The sequence below is a fragment of the Oryctolagus cuniculus genome, chromosome 14 (genome assembly GCF_964237555.1).
Source record: "Oryctolagus cuniculus chromosome 14, mOryCun1.1, whole genome shotgun sequence".
Classification (NCBI taxonomy): Eukaryota; Metazoa; Chordata; class Mammalia; order Lagomorpha; family Leporidae; genus Oryctolagus; species Oryctolagus cuniculus.
Genome location: NC_091445.1, coordinates 52,195,019 through 52,215,849, shown reverse-complemented (window position 1 = coordinate 52,215,849; position 20,831 = coordinate 52,195,019). Strand labels below are relative to the sequence as shown.

Below are 20,831 nucleotides of genomic sequence, written 5' to 3'. Positions count from 1 at the left end.
ATGAACATGCAAAGCCAGTGAGACCGCGTCAAGGTTGGCTCACGAACATCCTAAAACGAGGAGCAAGGTAGGTTCTCCCATGACACCCAAAAGACAAACCAAGAAACAAAAAGGTGTTTGGAGAATCAAGAAAAGAAAGTTCCCTGAAAAGCAAAAACAAACAAACATTTCAAGCAGCAACAAAAATCAGTCGGGCAGGGTATCCGAAGGCTCGGATGCTGCTTGTCGAGGCTAAGGATGGTGCAGGCATATGTATGCCAGGAGTATCTATGCTACAGAACTGCGCGGCGCAGCGCAGTCCCTGAGCCTGTGTTCCGGACGCAGGCGAATGCGCTGGGGCTGATTACCTTCGCCTTGAAACAGAGAGCCTTTCTGCCCTGCGGGGGAGGGGACTCCTTTCATGCACAGCTCTGCTCGCGGATGCGCCCGCCCCTCGCATTCACTTGCAAATCGCTGTGTGCCTGCAGACGCCAGCGCTCCCCCAGTCTCTAACCTTCCCATGGCGAGCGCCGCAGCTCTATCAGCAGAACCTTTCTCTCCGGGTGAGGAAGGGCTTTTTCCCCCTTTCGCTTTTTTTTTTTTTTTTTTTTTTTTTTCCCTCCCTTAATCAGAAGCACTGAATGAAAGCCAATCAGAGAGAGAGCTCGCCCCCCGTTTTCTTCGGTTCCCTGGCGTCCAGAGTTAAAAGTGATGCTGAGAGAAAGCTTGAGTTAGATTGAAGTAGAATCGGTGACAGAAAATAACAGCCGAAAACAAACAAGAAGGGGGACATAGTGACAATTTCTCCGGGGTTATTTTGGCTGCAACCAACTTCCGTTATCAAGAAGCTGATAAAAAAAAAAAAAGGTAGGAAGACTTCACCTCTTTTCTTTTAACTCCTTTAAGGTCTTTGGTTTTCTTCTCCTGGTCGGAGAATATTTGCTTTTAAGTAGTATTCAGCGATTATTTTTAAATAATTATCTTTAATACATAAATAAACACAGAAATCTGTATGTTAGATTTTTAAAGACAACTGCTTTGAATATCTATATATGTATTGTAAAGCTGGATAAATCGTATGTATATTTCTCAACAGTGTGGCATTAGAGTTTGTGAATTAATTCACTCTGAACAAATGCTAAAATATTTTATGGAATGTATTTTGTCGTGTTCATACTTTTCATCCTTATTTAACAATCAGTTTAGGAGATAGCATTGTTGCTGTGAACTCTAACATCATCGAACACTACTTTGCATTCCATATGAATGGATTCACTCTGCACATCTTCATAGTCATAGTTCATTGTACACTCAGTATAAAGAGAAATGACAGACAGAAGACAGATTCCTTGAAACTGTCAATAGTCACTAAGCATCTACATAAATACAACAGATTGACATTCATCAGAAATAAAATAGGCATAATTCCTATATTCACATTTTATATCTGAGTCAGAAGTCTGAGGGGGGAAGATAAAGAGGGAGAGATTAAATGCATGCAGTCAGCAGTTGCTGCATTTATTGTCTCTGCTGCAATAAAATCCATATTTTATGTGGTGTTAAATTAATGCAGCATATTGGAAGTCTAAATGCATGTCCCCAACAAGTAACTATTGATAGCACTGTAAGTATGGATAAAAGCAGGACTCTCAAAGTGTTTTATTCCCTATGGTAAAAAATCAATTATCTTCTTATTAAAAAGGGGAGTCTACAGGTATAATCAAAAACAAACATCATTTTAAAACTAATCTATCATATTTTGCTTTCAAAAATAAATCTATTTCCTTTAATAGTGGTTCTTCATTCCAGTAAATAAAAGCTTTTATTATCCAAAACTGCACATCCATTACTTCCAGTTCTTTGGAGTGGCATGGTTTTTTCTTGGAAAATTTATATTAAAAAGAAATCAGTCCCTGTGATGCTGAGGACTGTTGTACTTCCATGCATATGTTAGTAGACTTTCTACCTGCACATCATCCCCCTCTCTTTCTTTAAAATGTAGCTAAAAGAGCTTCTCTGTGGGAATAACACTTGGCAACAGTGTGCTCATTTTTTAGGTCTGGTATGGTGAGGATTTTTAATTAGTAGAACTTTCATGAAAATATTATGTCATTGACAGAGCTGTATGTTCGTTTTTAGTTAAAGTGAGACAGAAAAAAGGAAGAGGTTGTGTCCCAGGGAAGTAGGTAAATAAGTTGCATACATGATATGTAATAAATGAGGCACATGTGCATTAAATGTGTGTTGCATAAGAAAATCATAGTCTACTTAGGGAGGGGGTGGTGAAGGGGATGCATAGTGCGCAAGTATAAACAGCCTGAGTTTGGCTTAGGGGCACATCAAATCTAAACCCATTATGTTGATAAAAATATAAAGAAATGCTTCTTTGATTTGCTTTCACCTTTTTTATTTTACCACTGTGCTTTTAAAGTATGAGTCAATGTCTGTTTGCATTAAATCAGATACTTCTTTGGTTTCAAATAGTTGTTGGTAACAAATTGACTTCCCTGGTGAATGCATATGCCTTCCTTGACTCCAATCAAAGAGCAGAATTCCATACACTTAGCTGTTTGGGGGAAGATAAATCCATGGAGATGGGAAGAGAGTGTAACTGGATGAGCACCCATGTATCTATGCTTATATATGAAGGAAATGTTTCAATTGCCTGGTGCCTGGTTAATGCTCCAGGTGATGTTCCTTGATGTTTATAAAAACCAGTTGTTTATTGATTAAAAACAGAACTATACAGTTACTCAATTTAATATTTCACTGTTAGATTTTTACTTATACTGGAATTTTCTTTAAAAAATAAAAAGAATCAAAAATTGATTTCATGTGTCAAGAGACATACATTTCTGGCACATTACTAAGGAAGTTAGTGGAATCTGAAAGAGGTAGGATTTTTTTTTTCTTGTTATAGAACAGAATCTTTAAAACTACAAAGGTTAATTCCAAAACATTTCAATCCTGTTCAAAATATAGGATAAAGTGATGGATCTTCACTTAATTTTCTGTGTAAATAACTGAAGTGAAGTGTATGTTTTCTGGGGAATTTCTGAGCCTATGGCTTATTTCTAATGTTTGTTAACCTACTTTGCAGCAAGTGACAGCACCATGTCCTCCTAGAACATATCATTTTTATACCAAATCATTCCACTAGGCTGCAGCATGGGAGCAGCACTGGTTTTGATGATGCTGATTCAGCAGCAAAGTGAACCATATTTTCGTCAGGTGTTAGCATCAGTAATGTGTTGCATATTAATTGTTTAATACAAATCAAGGATGCAAACCCAACTACCTTCAGTCTAGCCCATGGCCTTCCAAAGCATTAGTTATAAAGTATTATAATTTCTACTATGCAAATTACATTCTAATATCATTGTCACCTTAGACATGCTTTGCAAAATACTGATACAAAATATAGAGGCACATAAAATTATTTATGCCAATCATAGGTAATTTTATGCAGATATTCACTCTCAAATTTTAGAGGTATATGTTATTAACCCAAAATATTATCTGGAATAGAGCTTCAATAAAGTCAATTTACTAATTTTAGAATATTTAATAGTCATGTCTGAATTAAACTGAACTTAAAAACCTCAGGCAGCAAAATATCCCTGTATTCTTGTTAGCCTTATACTAAGCAATGAGAAAATCGATTGTTGTCCCAAGTACAGTATATGATATCTACCATGGATAGTTTTTGGGGAAAAAAGCAGAGACCAAGGAATGATATTATGAATGCATCTTTGAGAAATGAAAGTTAACATAGAAGAATCTGTGTTCCTTTTCTCAACATTTATTGAAACGAATGAGTTTATTAAGAAAATGTTATGTTGTCATTGCAATAATCTAAAATATAAAGATAGAAAAAAGTACAATAATAATAAATCTGCCGTGTTTTCTAGTTAAAGCTTTTGGATCATATTAACAGATTAATATTGCATTTCTTGTTTCTACTCCAATAAGTTTAGCAAGTTCAACATTAGATTTTTTTCACCATATGATTAAGAGAAAATTTCACACAATCAGCAAGCAATGCCTGTTTTCTCAGATAACAATTTAAGATCAGGGTCACCTCTGTCCTCTTGCTGTGTGACTATCTTATCTCACTTGACATTTTAGTGTGAGCCCTTCCAGTTTTCTTGTCTTCCCTAACTATAACAGGACCTATAGCATATTAGGTGACTTTGCTTTTGGTATACCTTATTTGTCATCACTCTATCCAGATAACCTCAAGAGACACACAGTTAAAGAAAGGCAGATCTTCACATTAGAGTTATGAATCTCTGAGAATGCGTTATCTGTAATTAAAAATTAACATTGAACAGGTAAAGAATCTGGCAGGTTTAATTTTTTTCATTACAACTTTTTCTTCATTTGTATTATCTGTGCAGTTTCTCAGGAAAAGAGGAACTCAATTTTTCTAAGAATGAATGTGCCATATTTTCACCAAGTCTTTTTATTGTCACATGTTTCTTTTTTACAGTCTAGGTGATATGACTAAGAGACATTAGTTAACGTTAACCATATTGGAAGTGGAGTTAAAGAAAGGGAAGGCTGCAAATTAAATAAGATTTTGTAAAATAAGATCACATTTGACAACATTTCAGGAAATAAAATGTAGCATTTCTTGAAAATGCCTGCCTGTGGGGGTGGAAATGCCTTTATGTAGCAGTCCCTTACAGCAAAAAGACTCCTATCCTTAAAGAGTTTGTCAGTAACATTATAAAGCACATTACTATATCATGTGATCTCAATTTTCATTTCTTTAAAGAAAGCAATCTTGATTCTACATATTCTACATGCTGCAGTGATATAAATTAAAGTTAAATGACATATCAAGTTTCAGGACAAGATCAAGCAATAGGCCATTATATATCATACAACATTGTTTCAAACAGGAAATTCAGTGTTAGATGACATGTCTAAACTCTTCAGAGCTCTGCTGATCATCCTAATTTTAGTGGAACTTCTCTCTTTCTCTCTCTCTCTCTCTCTCTCCTGCCTCCTCATCCTTTTCCTCCTTCTTTTCACTCCTCTTTCATTGATGACAATTACAAACACCCCTGAATAAATTTTCCATGTGTTTTTAAAATATTGTCATATATGAAATTATTGTTCTATGAATCTTGTGGTTTTTGTGGCCTGTGCTCTATCAACTGCCACATTGAGTTTGTTAAATTATCCTTTGTATTTAGGATAAAGTATATGACCAGTCACTTGGCTGGAACTTGTCCTCTAAAATGAAAGTAATTCATTCTATAATACTAAGGTTTCAAAAAGTATTGAAAGTGACATCATTAGAGTTTACTGCACCAACAAGCAAAGTATGGGAATTCAGCACTTTTTTAATGAAATGACTTCTGCAAATTATCAGAATGTGGGATGCACAGACATAAGTTATTATCCTCAGCACATCAGTTATTGATTGGGAATCTGTTGATTTACTGTATGAAAGGAAATTGAAATAGTTTGACAGCCCTTATTTTGAAAATAAATTGAACATAAATTGCATGCTTCCAGAAAGAAGTGTTTCATTAGACATGTTGATTCTTCTCCTTGGCAAGCAGCAAATATTCCCAGTTTGTAATCTAAAAGTGAAAACTGATATATAGTGAGCAAATGTCTATTCTAGATATTGTGGATTAAAAAATTACCACTGCTTCTTTTTGTTTCCAATTGAAAATGTGGGAAACAAACTGTGACAATAATCAAGTTAAGTGGGGCGTGTGAAAAATTAAAATAATCTACTGAATATATAGTAATCTACTGAATATAGTAGATGTTTTATTTGAAGAATTATGATAATTTTCTGCATTGTTAGAATAGTATGTACAAGTGTATTTTTTAAAGATTTATTTATTTATTTGGAAGTTACAGAGAGAGAGAGAGAGAGAGAGAGAGAGAGAGAATCGATCTTCCATCTGTTGGTTCATTCCCCAAATTGCCCCAACTGATTTAGCCAGGAGGCACGAGCTTCTTCCAGATCTCCTATGTGGGTGCAGGGGCCCAAGTACTTAGGCCATCTTCCTCAGGTTTTTCATGTGCATTAGCAGGAAGCTTAATTGGAAGTGGAACATCAGTTCTTGAACCTGCACCTATATGGGATGCTGGCATTGCAGGTGGCAGCTTTACCCACTTCACCACAACAGCGGCCCCAAGGTGTAAGTATTGAAGTTGAACATTGGTACAGTTATCTGAGTAAATGAGAAACAACATATTTGTGTAGGTAACTGGAAAATATTGAGTACATAATCCTAAATATTGTGCATAATCCAATATGAGCTTTTAAAATGCAAATGATTCTCTTTTTCATGTAGTTTTGTCTCTATCAAAATCAAGTTAAAGTTCTTGGAAGCCATTGTAACTTCTGGGATTTTTAGAAACAATGGTTGTTTCCTTAATTCTTGAACTGAAGTTCTAATTTAAATCAGGATCCCTACTGTTTTCATATGATTTGACTTCTAATGATAAACTTTAAATTAATAGTCTCATACTTGGGTGGATTTAAAAATATTTGAAGTCTCTGAGGATTTTAAAGGTTTTTGCATTTACCATGTAAATCATCAACCTCTAAAGTATGTTAATCATTTATTTTTATTTAACTATTTGCTTTAATTAAGTAAACATTAAGATCTTACTCAATAGATTTGAATCTGCTGTAAATAAAGAATATGAATTATGTTCTTTCTAAATCAGAAGTCTGATATTTATTTTCTTGAGTGATGATGTAAAGAAAACAAATTACTGAAGTAAAATAAAGTGTCTGACAACTTATTTCATCAAATAAAGATACCAAATATACAATGATTAACCATTAACTAGTCAAGTGTAATATTTTCACTTTAAAAAGAATTCTTTCTAAATCTTGATAAGCTGGAAACTATTTCTCCTCTGTAGGCTTGAAATATATTTGAAAAAATATTTTCCCCATCAACAGGAAATTATGGAAAGTATTTTTTTTATCTGCCTCCTCAACCAAAGTTTCAGTTATTCTTCTGGAGACTAGTTACAAATTGAATGCTAGCAGTGAACTCTGGTCAGCAGTTAAGTCACTGCTTGAGATGCCCACATCTCAGTGGGAGTGTTTGGTGCGAATCCTGGCTACTGATGCTTCCAATCCAGCTTCCTGCTAATGCACACCATAGGAGACTGCAGATAATGGCTCAATATTTGGGTTCCTGCCACTCATGTGGGAAACACAGATAGAGTTCTGGGCTCTTGGCCTAAGCCTAACCCAGCCCTGTATATTGCAACCTTAAGGAGTAAACCAATGGATAGAAATTCTCTCCCCCCACCCACCCTCCAAATAAAATGATAATTAAAAAAAAAAAATGCTAAGCAGCATGTGCTTAGAGGCACTTTTTCTTCTTTTATTACAAGTTTTTTTTTTTTTTTTATTTTTACTTTTCTGCTTTTCCCCCCTGCTGGGTGAAAGGCGGATGTTAGCTATAGAATTTCTACACAAAATAAATGATATTCCCACCTACTGACATTGGATGAATGCCATAAAAAAGAGACTTCTACTTTTTTCTAAGAAATTCTACTCTGCTAACTAGTGTACTTTTTGAAGCATATCTCTTGATTTCTAAGAGTTAATACCTAGGTAGTCCCATATAGAATTTATTAATTTGCAAAGCTTCGTTGAATTGGGAATAGACAAAAGTATTTATTACCAATGCTAAATATATACAAGGGTACATCAAAAACTTTATGTAAAATGAGATTAAAAGATGAAATTATTTTGTAGAAACAAATTTGCAAGCCATGCATAGATTTTTGATTTTATGGACTCTAATGAACGTTTTGAAGAACATAATGAAACATCCCTGAAACTAAGGCAAGAAAAATATTTTCTTTACTAATGTGTTTTTCTCTTGGAATTGAATTTTCTGCCATCATAGATCATGAAATCTGAAATCTAACTTGATGGACCTAGGAAGTAAAAGAAATGACAGATATAATCTTGAATTGAGGGCAAGAACACTAATTTAATTTATGGGGAGAAGCTAGAGCAAGTACGTTTCTTAAGAGGGAAAAATGGTTTGAATGAGAAGATGCTTCTACTTCACTGAAGTAAACGGACACTTTGCATGTAAACCAGTATGCTCAACAAATCTTTTGGAAATTTTCGATTTTCATTAGTAGTTGCTGGCTACCATAATGCAAAATCAAGTCATAAGTAATTCTTTAAAATTAGGCTATGATATATTACTGGTTGTTTGCATGTATTATACAGTTTCATTCACATTTTCTATTTTTATTTTTATTTATTTACTTTAAAAAATTGTTTAAGATTTATTTATTTATTTGAAAGTCAGAGTTTTAGACACACACACACACATAGAGAGAGAGAGAGAAAGAAAGAGAGAAGTCTTTCATCCACTTTTTGACTTTCCAGATGGCTGGAACAGCCAGAGCTGTGCAGGTCTGAAGCCAGGATCCAGGAGCTTCTTCTGGGTCTTCCACATAAGTGGCAGTGGCCGACGGTCCTGGGTCATCTTCTGCTTTCCCCAGGCCTATTATCAGGGAGCTGGATTGGAAGTGCAGCAACTGGGACTTGTACTGGTGCCAGTATGCAATGCCAGGGTAGCAAGTGGTAGCTTAACCTGCGAAGCCACCAAGTTGCTGTCCATTTGCATTTCTATTATAAATTTAAATAGTTTCTTAGCATTTATACAGTAACTTACTCAATTTTCCGTCTCTTCTAAGTAATTTCATTCCTTTTAGAAGTTACCATGAGCCATTCCTTTTTTTGTCACATCCCAAGATGTGATGATAAATTCAATATAAATTTTATCCTTGAAGGGAGGCAAATTCTAATGTGAGATATTAATAATTAAATATAATATAAAGTATAACAAATATCAGTAGTTATATTCCAAATTTTAATCTTCATGTAATTGTAGTAAAAGTAGATAGTAGAACATCATTGGGTAATCCCGAAGTCTTATGTTTTGAGCTAGTATATGTACCACTGGAGGAACTTCCCAATATCTTCTTTCACTCATTCATTATTACATTAATTCATTTTCCAAATTGGCTTTAAGTGCCTGCCATAATGAAGATGCCTTTCAAGGAACCAGAGAAAATAGCATGGAGTGAGAGATGAGGAAAGAGAGAGAGAGAGAGAGAGAGAGAGAGAGAGAGACCTCTGCTATAGCAAAGAATTGAATAGATAATCATAGGACTTGTTATTACATTCCAGTTTTGATTAATATAAGGAGAATCACTAGGTACTTTTGAAGTTAATAATATGAGATCTAACTTCATCTGTATTTTTTAAAAAATGTATTATTAAATACAAAGCCATGCTATATCTTTTTTTTTTTTTTTTGACAGACAGAGTGGACAGTGAGAGAGAGAGACAGAGAGAAAGGTCTTCCTTTTGCCATTGGTTCACCCTCCAATGGCTGCCGTGGTCAGCGTACCCCGCTGATCTGAAGCCAGGAGCCAGGTGCTTCTCCTGGTCTCCAATGGGGTGCAGGGCCCAAGCACTTGGGCCATCCTCCACTGCACTCCCTGGCCACAGCAGAGAGCTGGCCTGGAAGGGGGGCAACTGGGACAGAATCCGGCGCCCCAACCAGGACTAGAACCTGGTGTGTCGGCACCGCAGGTGGAGGATTAGCCTATTGAGCCGCAGCGGCAGCCCATACTGTATCTTTTAAAGAAAATAACAGACTGAGGTAGCAGTTTGGATCAAGATATATTTTTGTGTAGCTTGATTCATTCCATGGAGCCCTGAGGGTAGGTTCTGGATTGATACTTCAGCCAATAGCAACTCCTTGGTTGGTGATTGGTGCTTACTTAAAATTAGCCATAGCTAACTATCTTTTTATACAAATGGGAAACTATATGGATTAAAACAAGGGTTTAAAGTTAAGACTAATATACCCACCCCAGATATCGAGTATATAAAAAATGTATGAATTGATGGTCAAGTGTACTTTGAAATTCTGTTGCTAAAACTTTTCATGAAAAGCAGTTTCCATACTCCCCAAGTAATGAAAATATGTACCCCTTAGAAGCCACTGAGATTCTCATTTTCTTACTCTAAGTCTCTTCTATATAATATTCTAAAGTAATTTTTAATAAGGAGACTATGCAGTGATAAGGCTTCACTCCAGAAGCAGTGAGATGAATCTTATGACCCTAGTGTAAATGTTTTCACAAGGACTTCTGAGGAATAAAAAATGCACTGTGGGTACCAGACTGTCTGGGTTTCATCCCTGCCTGTGTCACTTACCATTATTTTATACTTAGTATCAGTGATAGTTTTTTCATCAGTAAAAGAAGATTTATAATTGTACTTACATAATAGGGCAGGTGTGAAGACTAAAAAAAGCAATAACTGTGAAGTCAAGTAACAATACCTGACACACAATAGCTGTTCTGAAGTTACCTACTATTGTTATTTTTTGTTATATATAAATTCATATGACCTATTTTTTCATTTTTTGTGTTTTATTTTAAACATAGCATATGGCATGATTTGAGCTACATATGTTCAATTTTTAAATAAGTTAACTTGTGCCATGTTATAATAATTTTGTCCTTGAATTGAAGAAAGTTCTTGATGTCTTAAATCTGATTATTTCTCTAGTTATATAAGAACATTACAAATTTATCATTTCATTTTGGGGTGGGGGGAATGAGAGTTTGAACAGTAAAATTTCCAAGGACATAGTTAATTTACCTATTATTATAATTGGAAAGTGCTCATACCATCTATTATTGTAACTGGAAAGGGCTCAATATATAATAGTTATAAATATCCTTGTTCCCTAATGAATGTGAAAATGTCACTTACTTAGAGTGGAAAGTAACCTGAAAACTTAAATTGCGTTCTCATATAATCATTGAATGGACTAGGGAATTAAGGGATATGAATTCTGAAAATGATGTGAAGGACCTAAGATGAGGACAAAGGAGGAAGAGAGCATTAGAAAGATGGAGACTAACTGTTGTGAGTGCCATAAGCCACATAAACTCACTCAGCTGAAACATGAGCCATTTCTGAATACACTGCAGTAATGATTCCTTTCCTAGATTCTCCTTCTTGAGGTCAGAGTAATGAGAATTAGGAAAAGAATGATGAACAGAGGCAGTGCATTACAGAAATAATCCCATTAAAGTTTTGATACCTATAAATCTCAAGAATACTTCTATAGTCTCTATTCAAGATAGAAGGTCAGTGGGCAACTGATCTCCAGGCTAGGTCCCTGAAGCTATCTGATGAAGATAGAGAGCCTACTGCAAAGTGTGAAAAATTTAACAGATTTGGTTTAGAAAATTCATTCTTTTCACTCTGTACATCCAAGGAGATATGAAGATAAATTTAAAATCTCTGTTTCTGGTTTTTCATTCCTGTTAGTGGTTCTCTTTAGATGGTAATTTCAAAGGGATCTGGAATGATTTATTTTTTATTTTATTTTATTTTATTTATTTATTTATTTATTTATTTTTGACAGGCAGAGTGGACAGTGAGAGAGAGAGACAGAGAGAAAGGTCTTCCTTTTGCCATTGGTTCACCCTCTAATGGCAACCGCGGCGGGCACGCTGAGGCCTGCATACTGCGCTGATCTGATGGCAGGAGCCAGGTACTTATCCTGGTCTCCTATGGGGTACAGGGCCCAAGGACTTGGGCCATCCTCCACTGCACTCCCTGGCCACAGCAGAGAGCTGGCCTGGAAGAGGGGCAACCAGGACAGAATCCGGCGCCCCGACCGGGATTAGAACCCTGTGTGCTGGCGCCGCAAGGCGGAATATTAGCCTAGTGAGCCGCGGCGCCGGCCTGGAATGATTTCTATTACATGAACAGTCCAAAACACTGAAGCCATGAACTATACATTCATGTGGGTCCACAAATACCTTTCTTTGTGAAATGTCATTTTAAAAATCCAGGATTCCATCACAATTTTTGTTTTTGTTTGTAGCTCAGAAATGATTAATATATTTATTTTAGAAATTCATTTAAAGGACATGCCTAACACTTAAAATTATGCACCAATTTCTCAAGATGAGGTGAACAGTAAGAGACTACTAAAACTAATTCACACACATAAATTAATGAACATGATAGATACAATTCTCATTTTTGCATTAACTATATACTTATATTAATTTTGTATTTAGTCATACACCATATAACCAGTATTTCTGTCGTTATCTTTATTAAATATTTTCATCATTTAATAACATTTTTCCCCTTACTTCACTGTACTATTTGTAGTAACTTTATCACTGATTGATCAGGATGGCTGAAGTACTCTATTACTATTAAAGACATTTAAATTTAGTATATTTGATATTTAAAATATGCATTTTTACAGTTAGGTCTGCTAAGTGCTAACCAATGAAATATAATTTCTCTTTACTTCAAAAATTCTTTAATTACACTACAAAATTCATTAACTTGCCTATGTTTTTATTTCATTTAGTTGAAAATAAGATGAAAATAAATTGTGGAAAATTAGAGGAAAAAAATTTTAAAGCCTGATAAAATAAATATTATTGACTAATTACTTATGCAGACGAGAGAAACAATTCTTTCCTTTGAAGATCTTTTAAATTCTTTAAAGATATTTCAGCCATTTGGTGTGTCATTTTGAGTGCCTGAAACTTAAAGCAACATAAATTGGACTTAGAAATTTTATCAGAAGGTTGAGATGAATTTATGTTTTTGAAGTACTGACCATTTATAGGGTGAATTGCTGCTAATATTTCCTGTTAATGTGTATTCACTTGTCCAGAGGGAAATAACATGTTTTGGTGTTTGGAGCCACCTTGTGGTCATGTCACAGTGTATTGGAGAATGTACTCTGGCTTCAGATTGTTTGTTTTCCAATTGAACATTGCACTTGAAGCTTTGAAACAGATGTGAATTTACATTAAGGGTTACAAAAAGGCATTAGATAATTTTAGCATGTTTATTTGTTATAAAATATTTTTTTACAAAAATCCAAAATATTGTAAACACTTTGGAGGCAAGACACAATTTTTAAGTTCAAATTATTTTCTTTGTAACTATAAGTAAATTCCAATGACTTCAACATTTAACAATCTCAAGGTGAATTCCTTCTTGCATAGTCTGGTGTTCAGCATGAGGAAACCAGGGAGTGCGTTATGATTATTTTTACATTTTGCAAAACTCAAGTGTATAGGAGCTGATTTCATGAAAAGCAAAGAATTAACACACAGGTCATAGAATATGTTTGCTGTATGCAGTTGGGCATGCTGAGATACAAATGTTTGTTTCATTTTGCAATTAGTACTACAATAATTTGCATTTATTTAATGCAGTGTGAGTATTTCCTCAATAGCAAACCTCATTTCTAAGTCTTTCATAACCTAGTGACATACTTACATGGGAGCAGAATACAGTTACTGCTTCTCTTATGATTTTACAATGAAATAGTAAACTTAAAAGAAAAATAATATAGAAACTAGAAAACATGCCTATGTTCCAGTACAGAACAATCTATCTTTTCTCATATGGCTTTTTTTTTTTTTTTTTTGACAGGCAGAGTGGACAGTGAGAGAGAGAGAGAAAGAGAGAAAGGTCTTCCTTTGCCATTGGTTCACCCTCCAATGGCTGCCGCGGCCAGAGCGCTGTGGCCGGCACACCACACTGATCGGAAGCCAGGAGCCAGGTTCTTCTCCTGGTCTCCCATGGGGTGCAAGGCCCAGGCACTTGGGCCATCCTCCACTGCACTCCCAGGCCACAGCAGAGAGCTGGCCTGGAAGAGGGGCAACCGGGACAGAATCCGGCGCCCCGACCGGGACTAGAACCCGGTGTGCTGGCGCCGCAGGTGGAGGATTAGCCTGTTGAGCCACAGCGCCAGCATCTCATGTGGTCTTATTCCTCATTATTTATTTTAATTTATTATGTGATGAAATTTGACCCAAATGAGTTTTCTTTGTGTATAACCCATAGTAACAAATAGTTATACCTTTTTATCCTGTTTTACATCTGTACTATCATCACTTACAGCTATATTGCAGTTAAATCTACCATCCAGACACACTATTTTACATCTTTCAGTATTATTTTCATCATCACCATCATTGTGATCATCCAAACCTATTGCTACCATTGCTACGAGGCAAGTTATTTTTTCTCTATTCTGAACATCCAGATAGCCTTTTTTTTTTTTTTTTTTTTTTTTTTTTTTTTTTTTTTTTTTACAGGCAGAGTAGACAGTGAGAGAGAGAGACCGAGAGAAAGGTCTTCCTTTTGCCATTGGTTCACCCTCCAATGGCCGCTGCGGCTGGCGTGCTGCGGCCGGTGCGCCGCGCCGATCAGATGGCAGGAGCCAGGTACTTCTCCTGGTCTCCCATGGGGTGCAGGGCCCAAGGACTTGGGCCATCCTCCACTGCACTCCCTGGCCACAGCAGAGAGCTGGCCTGGAAGAGGGGCAACCGGGACAGAATCCGGCGCCCCGACCGGGACTAGAACCCAGTGTGCCAGTGCCGCAAGGCGGAGGATTAGCCTAGTGAGCCGCGGCGCCGGCCTCAAATAGCCTTGTAACATAAAGCAAGTGGTCAGAGCATGGCATTTCTCATGCACCCCCCCCCAACAGTCTGACTGAAAACAAAAATTACTTTGCTTCCCATTAAACCATGCTCCCTCTATCAACAAAAGTGCTTCTGTTCTAAGAGATATTACTATTGATTTGCTTTTATTTTCTAAAGACTGCTAGAATTTTCTGCTATGCAATGTCACATACCAGCTAATGAATATTTAAGGTGTTTATTTCAATTCAAAACACAAGACAAACTTTTTTTTATTTTTATTTTTGACAGGCAGAGTAGACAGTGAGAGAGAGAGAGAGACAGAGAGAAAGGTCTTCCTTTTGCCGTTGGTTCACCCTCCAATTGCTGCCGATGCCGGCGCATCGCGCTGATCCAAAGCTAGGAGCTAGGTGCTTTTCCTGGTCTCCCATGCGGGTGCAGGGCCCAAACACTTGGGCCATCCTCCACTGCACCCCCGGGCCATAGCAGAGAGCTGGCCTGGAAGAGGGGCAACCGGGACAGAATCCGGCGCCCTGACCGGGACTAGAACCTGGTGTGCTGGCGCCGCAAGGTTTAGGATTAGTCTATTGAGCCGCGGCGCTGGCCCAAGACAAACATTTAAATGGTGTACTTAGGAGATTCAAGATGTTAAAAGTTTAGATGCGACCTTTTGGTGATGTCATTCATATTTAGTGCTGCCGCCTAGGACAAGTGTTTTTCAGACTGAATAGTCAATTGATAATCATATATGTAAATGAAAAAAATATTAAAATACTTCCATAAGTGAGAAACAAAACAAGAATACTTTAGCTGAAAATTTCTACTTCTCAATTTTGTCTGAAATATTTATATCTGTTAGAGAATATTTTGCTGTAAATGAGAGATGTCCAGGGTCCATCATGACCCTAAGAACATTTTTTTAACTGTTTACCATTTTTCAGTGTTCTGGGGTCATACCTTTGTTGTCTTCAAATTCCAACTCTGTTTTTAGAAAAGCATATTTGGTTAACAATTTTTCTTAATCTATAGTAATAAAGACTGATACTTTCCTTTTGATTGCAACTCTACTCTATGGAAGAAGTTCACATGAAGTTTTTCCTTACAATTCAGTCTAATTATGGATTTTTTTTTTTTTTTTTGAGAGAGAGAGAGAGAGCACACTTCAGTTCACTAGTTCACCCTGCAAAAGGCTAGACCAGGCAGAAGACAGGAGGCAGGAGCCAGGAATTTCATCTGGATCTCCAACATGGGAGGCAGGGGATCCAGCATGTGGGCCATCATTTGCTGTCTTCACAGACTCATTAACAGAAAGCTGGATCTGAAGCAGTCAGCCAAGGCTTGAGCTAGCACTCTAGTGTGGGCTGTAGCATTGAATAAGGCAGCTTCATCTGCTGCAACACTCTGCCAGTCCTCAATTATAAAATTCTTGGTATTTATTACAGGGTTTGCTGGGAACTTGGAAAATGGGTGTAGATAATATATAGTCCCTTAAATGAGATTAAAATGGAGAGAGGGAGATTAACATTTTCTGGTAAATGCATTGTAAATTATTTAGTGCTTTGCTTGTGGTATGAATGAAATTGTAGGCCGGTGTGGAAGAAGGAACATGGGGGTGTATAGGCGAGCTGAAGGATCTTGAAAGGTAAATACTGTTTCATTGGGATTAAAAGTGAAGCAAGGGACATGACTGCAAGTCCTCCTACCTGATCTTCGTGCTGTTATCTCTTCCCCTCTACTCCTTCTTAAAAAGTATTTTGAATACATTTTCCTTTTATTTTTATTTGGTAATATATACAGTACTCCCTTATTATCTGTGGTTTTATTTTCTATTGTTTCACTATTGGTGATCAACTGTGATCTGATAACATTACATGGAAAATTCTGGAAAAATCCTTCAGTTTTAAATTGCACACCTGCTCTGAGCATCATAATGAAATATCATGACTTATCCCTCTGCCTTGCTCAGGATAGGCATCACATTTTTGCCTAGTGTTTCCATGTTGTGTATGTTACCCAACTGTTAGCCACCTTGTAGCCATTTCAGTTTTCAGGTGGACTTTTGGAATAGCACTGTGCTTGTACAATGAATAACTTTTATTTTACTCAGTAATGTATTAAAAGCAGTGATGCTAGCAATTCAGATATGCCAGAGAGAAGTTATAAAGTGTTTCTTAATAAGGAAAGAAAAAAATATGAGATTATAAAGATATATGGCAAATTATTGTTGATCCCTTATTGTGTCTAATATACAAATTAAACTTTGTCACAGGAGTGCATGTTTATGGCAAGCAATACGTATAGGTTTCTCTATTATGTGTTGTTTCAGGCATCTACTGGGATTCTCAGAGCATATCCGCCATAAATAAGGGAGGAATACTGTACTGATTTTTACTTGTGGAGAAAAACATGTTGAGGCATGAGATATGGTGGAAGGAATTCACTTTCCTGACCTTAGATGACTTCTTGTATTTTCCAGGAGGAACTCAAAACATAAGTTACAATATAGTCTAACAATTGCACAGAACAATTGAAGAATAAGATACTATTAGAATTAAATGCCTAGTAAATGTTACCAGCATTATTACAGTTACTGGGCAAATTAATATTATTACTAGGTAAAATTAAATTCCTTAACCTATTCTGATTTAACTATCCCTTCTTCTTTTAGATCATTGTTGCACCTGTGCCTGTATTGTAATTAACCTCATCATATAGACAAATTGATCAGTTTTTAGCTGTAGGAGAGAGTTGTCTCTCCTTTGTTTGTTGTTTTGTTATTACACTAATCCCTCTGCCTGAAGACTCTGCCTGCGAAAACTCCCATCTAATTCAAGTAGATTTCACATAGGTTTTGAGTTCTCCAGCAAGAAAGTCTCTAGCTTTGGAAAATCCATACTTCTTTGTGCTTGTTTTCTTTTACAATGAGTCATTATTTGCCTTGAGTTATTCTTTGTACATGCTTTACTATTTTTGTATATTATTATATTCTTAAGACCAGGATCACTCTAATTGTGTATCTACATCCCCAACACTTAACTCAGTATCTCCCGTATAGAAGCAAATATGTTTAAGGAAATTCATATGGTTTCAATTTTATGAGTAAAGATACTCTCATAAAGTAATTGAAAGATTAAGTGACTCATGAAAGACACAAAGGATGCTTTTTTTCAACTGGACAATATTCCCTATCTCTTTTTTAACCTAAAGCAGTTTTCTTGTGTGTATGAAAGAGAAACATTAAAGCAGTTGTTTTAATCTATTCCTGATAACTTATTTGTTCCTTTGTTATCTTACTCATTTAATATGCACGCTTGGTCTCACTATGGGCTCTGAATCATAATTTTTGGAGTTTTGGTATGACCACATATATTTTAAAAATCTCCCTTGATGAGTTGAATGTGAACTTCAGACTAATAATAACTGGAAAATACTGACGTGTTTTCATGCCTGATCCACAAACTGATTATAAAATAAGTTTTTAAAGGGAAGGTTTCAAAATACACTGAAAATGGCAACCACCTACTCTTTAAAGTAGTATCGCTGAAAGGGACCTTAATTATTTTGAAACAAGTTACTTGATTTTGTTAAATTTAATCTTATTTTATGGCCGTTCATTGTTTCAAGCACATATTTTATACAGAGCTTTGTGTTATGCACTTAGATGAATGTAATTACACAAAAAGAAACATTTTATCTCTTTGTGAAATAAAATAGTGCACGGAAATACTCAGTGATATGTATCTAAGCACCAAATGACCATAACAGATCAGTAAATACTAGGAATTATGAGTACAAGTCAGAAAACTGAAGTCTTGGAGGAGATGGAAGTTTTACTTGACCTTGGATAGGAGAATATATAGAATGTATATGAAGAACAAATATTCAGAATTTGTGCCCTATGAGCCAAGGCAAGGAAGAAACATGGAGTAGTGGTTGTTTCCTAAGGAACTTAGCTGGTTTATGGAGGTTTATGGAGAGAGGGGGAAGAGAGGGGGAGAGAGAGGGAGAGAGAGGGAGAGAGGGGGAAGAGAGGGGGAGAGAGAGGGAGAGGGAGACAGAGAGAGAGTCTGCCATCTGCTTGTTCACTCCCAAGGCCAGGAGCCAGAACTCCACCTGGGTTTCCAACATGGGTGGCAGACACTCAACTACTTGAGCATTCATCTACTGATTCACAGGTGCAGTAGCAGGGAGATAGATCTGAAGTGGAGTAGCCAGGATTTGAACCAGCAATGAATTGTGACATGGGCATCATAAGTGGTGGCTTAACCTACTTTGCCACAGCTCCCACCCCTGTTCCCCATATTAAAACACTCATATTTATATTCCCAAGGTGAAAATGCGATTATATGATTTTATATATTTTTTCACTGTTATTTTCCTTTTTATAAAATTCTGTTAGGAACTGATTTTTATTATTTATTCTTCCATGAGAGAAAATTGACTTATAGGTAACTAGAACTTTAAGCATTTAAAAGGACACCAGCACTGGCATTATGTCACAGAGGCTTAAGCTTCTGCCTGTGATGCTGACATCCCTTTTGGGTGCCTGTTAGAGTCCCAGCTGCTCCACTCTAGGCCAGCTCCATGCTAAAACACCTGGGAAAGGCCAGTGCCATGGCTCACTTGGTTAATCCTCCCCCTTGCGGCACCGGCATCCCACATGGGTGCCAGGTTCTAGTCCTGGTTGCTCCTCTTCCAGTCCAGCTCTCTGTTGTGGCCCGGGAGTGCTCCAACCGTGACGGCCATTTCAGGGGTGAACCAACGGAAGGAAAACCTTTCTCTCTCTCTCTCTCTCTCTCTCTCTCACACACACACACACACACACACTGTCTATATCTCTACTTGTCAAATAAAAAAAAAAAAACACCTGGGAAAGCAGCAGAGGATGACCCAGTTTTTGAGCCCCTGTCACCCACAATGGGGACTCAGATGGTGTTCCACACTCCTAGCATTGGCATGTTCCAGCCCCAGCTGTTATAGCCATTTGTGGAGTGAACCAGCAGTCTCCTCCCCTGCTGCTCCCCTCTCCCCGCTTCTTGGATAAGACCCCCAAAGCACCAGCAACAAAACCACAACTAAATAAATGATACTGTATCAAACTCAGGAGCTTTTGCACAGCACTGGAAATGATCGATAGAGTGAGAAGACATCATACAGAATGGGAAAAATATTTTCCAACCACCTATCTGACAAAGGATTAATATGCCAAATATATCAGCCACTTAAAAAACTCAACAAAAGAACAACCAATCTAGTTGAGAAATGTGTAAAGGATTTTAATAGACATTTCTCATAAAAAGAAATACAAATGACCAACATATACATGAAAAACTACTCAACATCACTAGCCATCAGGGAAATGCAAATCAAAACCACAATAAGATATCACCTCACCCCTGTCAGAATGGCTGAGATCCAAACCACAGAGAGTAGCAAGTGCTGGCGAGGTTGCGGACAAAGGGGAACACTTATATGCTGTTGGTGGGAATGTAAATTAGTGCAGCCACTTTGGAAAACTATGTGGAAATTTCTAAAAAAAGCTGGAAATAGACTTTCCATGTGACCCAACAATCCCACCACTGGATATATACTCCCAAAACTTGAACACAATGTGTCAAAGAGACACCTGCATCATCATGTTCAAAGCAACATTGTACATAATAGACAAAATTTGGAATGAACCAGATGCCCATCATCAGATGAATGGATAAAGAAAATGTGATATATTTACACAATGGAGTATTAATCAGCTATAAAAAAGAACGAAAGTCTACCTTTTGCAGCAAAATGGCTGTAACTGGAAGCTATCATGTTGAGTAAAATAAGCCAGACCCAGAAAGACAAATACTGCGTGCTGTACCTTACATGTAGGAGCTATAATTCAAAAACACAAACAAAAAAGAAATAAATGTCCATGTGAATTGGTATTTCTGCAAATATAGTTTTGTAAAACTTTGTTTTATATCTTTGTGAAACTAATAGTTAAGAATGTTATGCTACTGTAGTTTTAATGATCTGTGATTACTTTAAAATTCATTGTATATGGGTTAAGTGGTTATTTTTCCATTCAATTATTATTTATAGCCATTGTCTATTCCCCACTAAACTAAAGCCTTGTTAAATTTCTTATTTGGTGAAGTGTTATGCCTTTTTATAGTAATATAAATTTAAAACATGTTATCTCAAAAACTAAAAAAAGAGAGAAGGAAGGGTGAGAAGAAGACAGAGGGATGAAGGCAAGGAGGGAGTAGGGCAATACCATCATGTTCACAGAATTGTATTTACAAAGCGGATTGAATGTGTTAAAAATTAATTAAAAATAAAATAAATAT

At 36.6% G+C, this 20,831-nt stretch overlaps 1 protein-coding gene across 1 annotated transcript in view; it reads left to right on the top strand.

Annotated features, from left to right (window-relative positions):
• Positions 1-343: 343 nt before the first annotated feature.
• Positions 344-20,831, top strand: part of CDH10 (cadherin 10) — a 160,862-nt gene continuing 140,374 nt past the window's right edge. The window contains exon 1 of the mRNA XM_017344663.3: positions 344-846. The gene's annotated coding sequence lies outside the window, so the exon portion shown is untranslated. The remainder of the gene's footprint in view (positions 847-20,831) is intronic.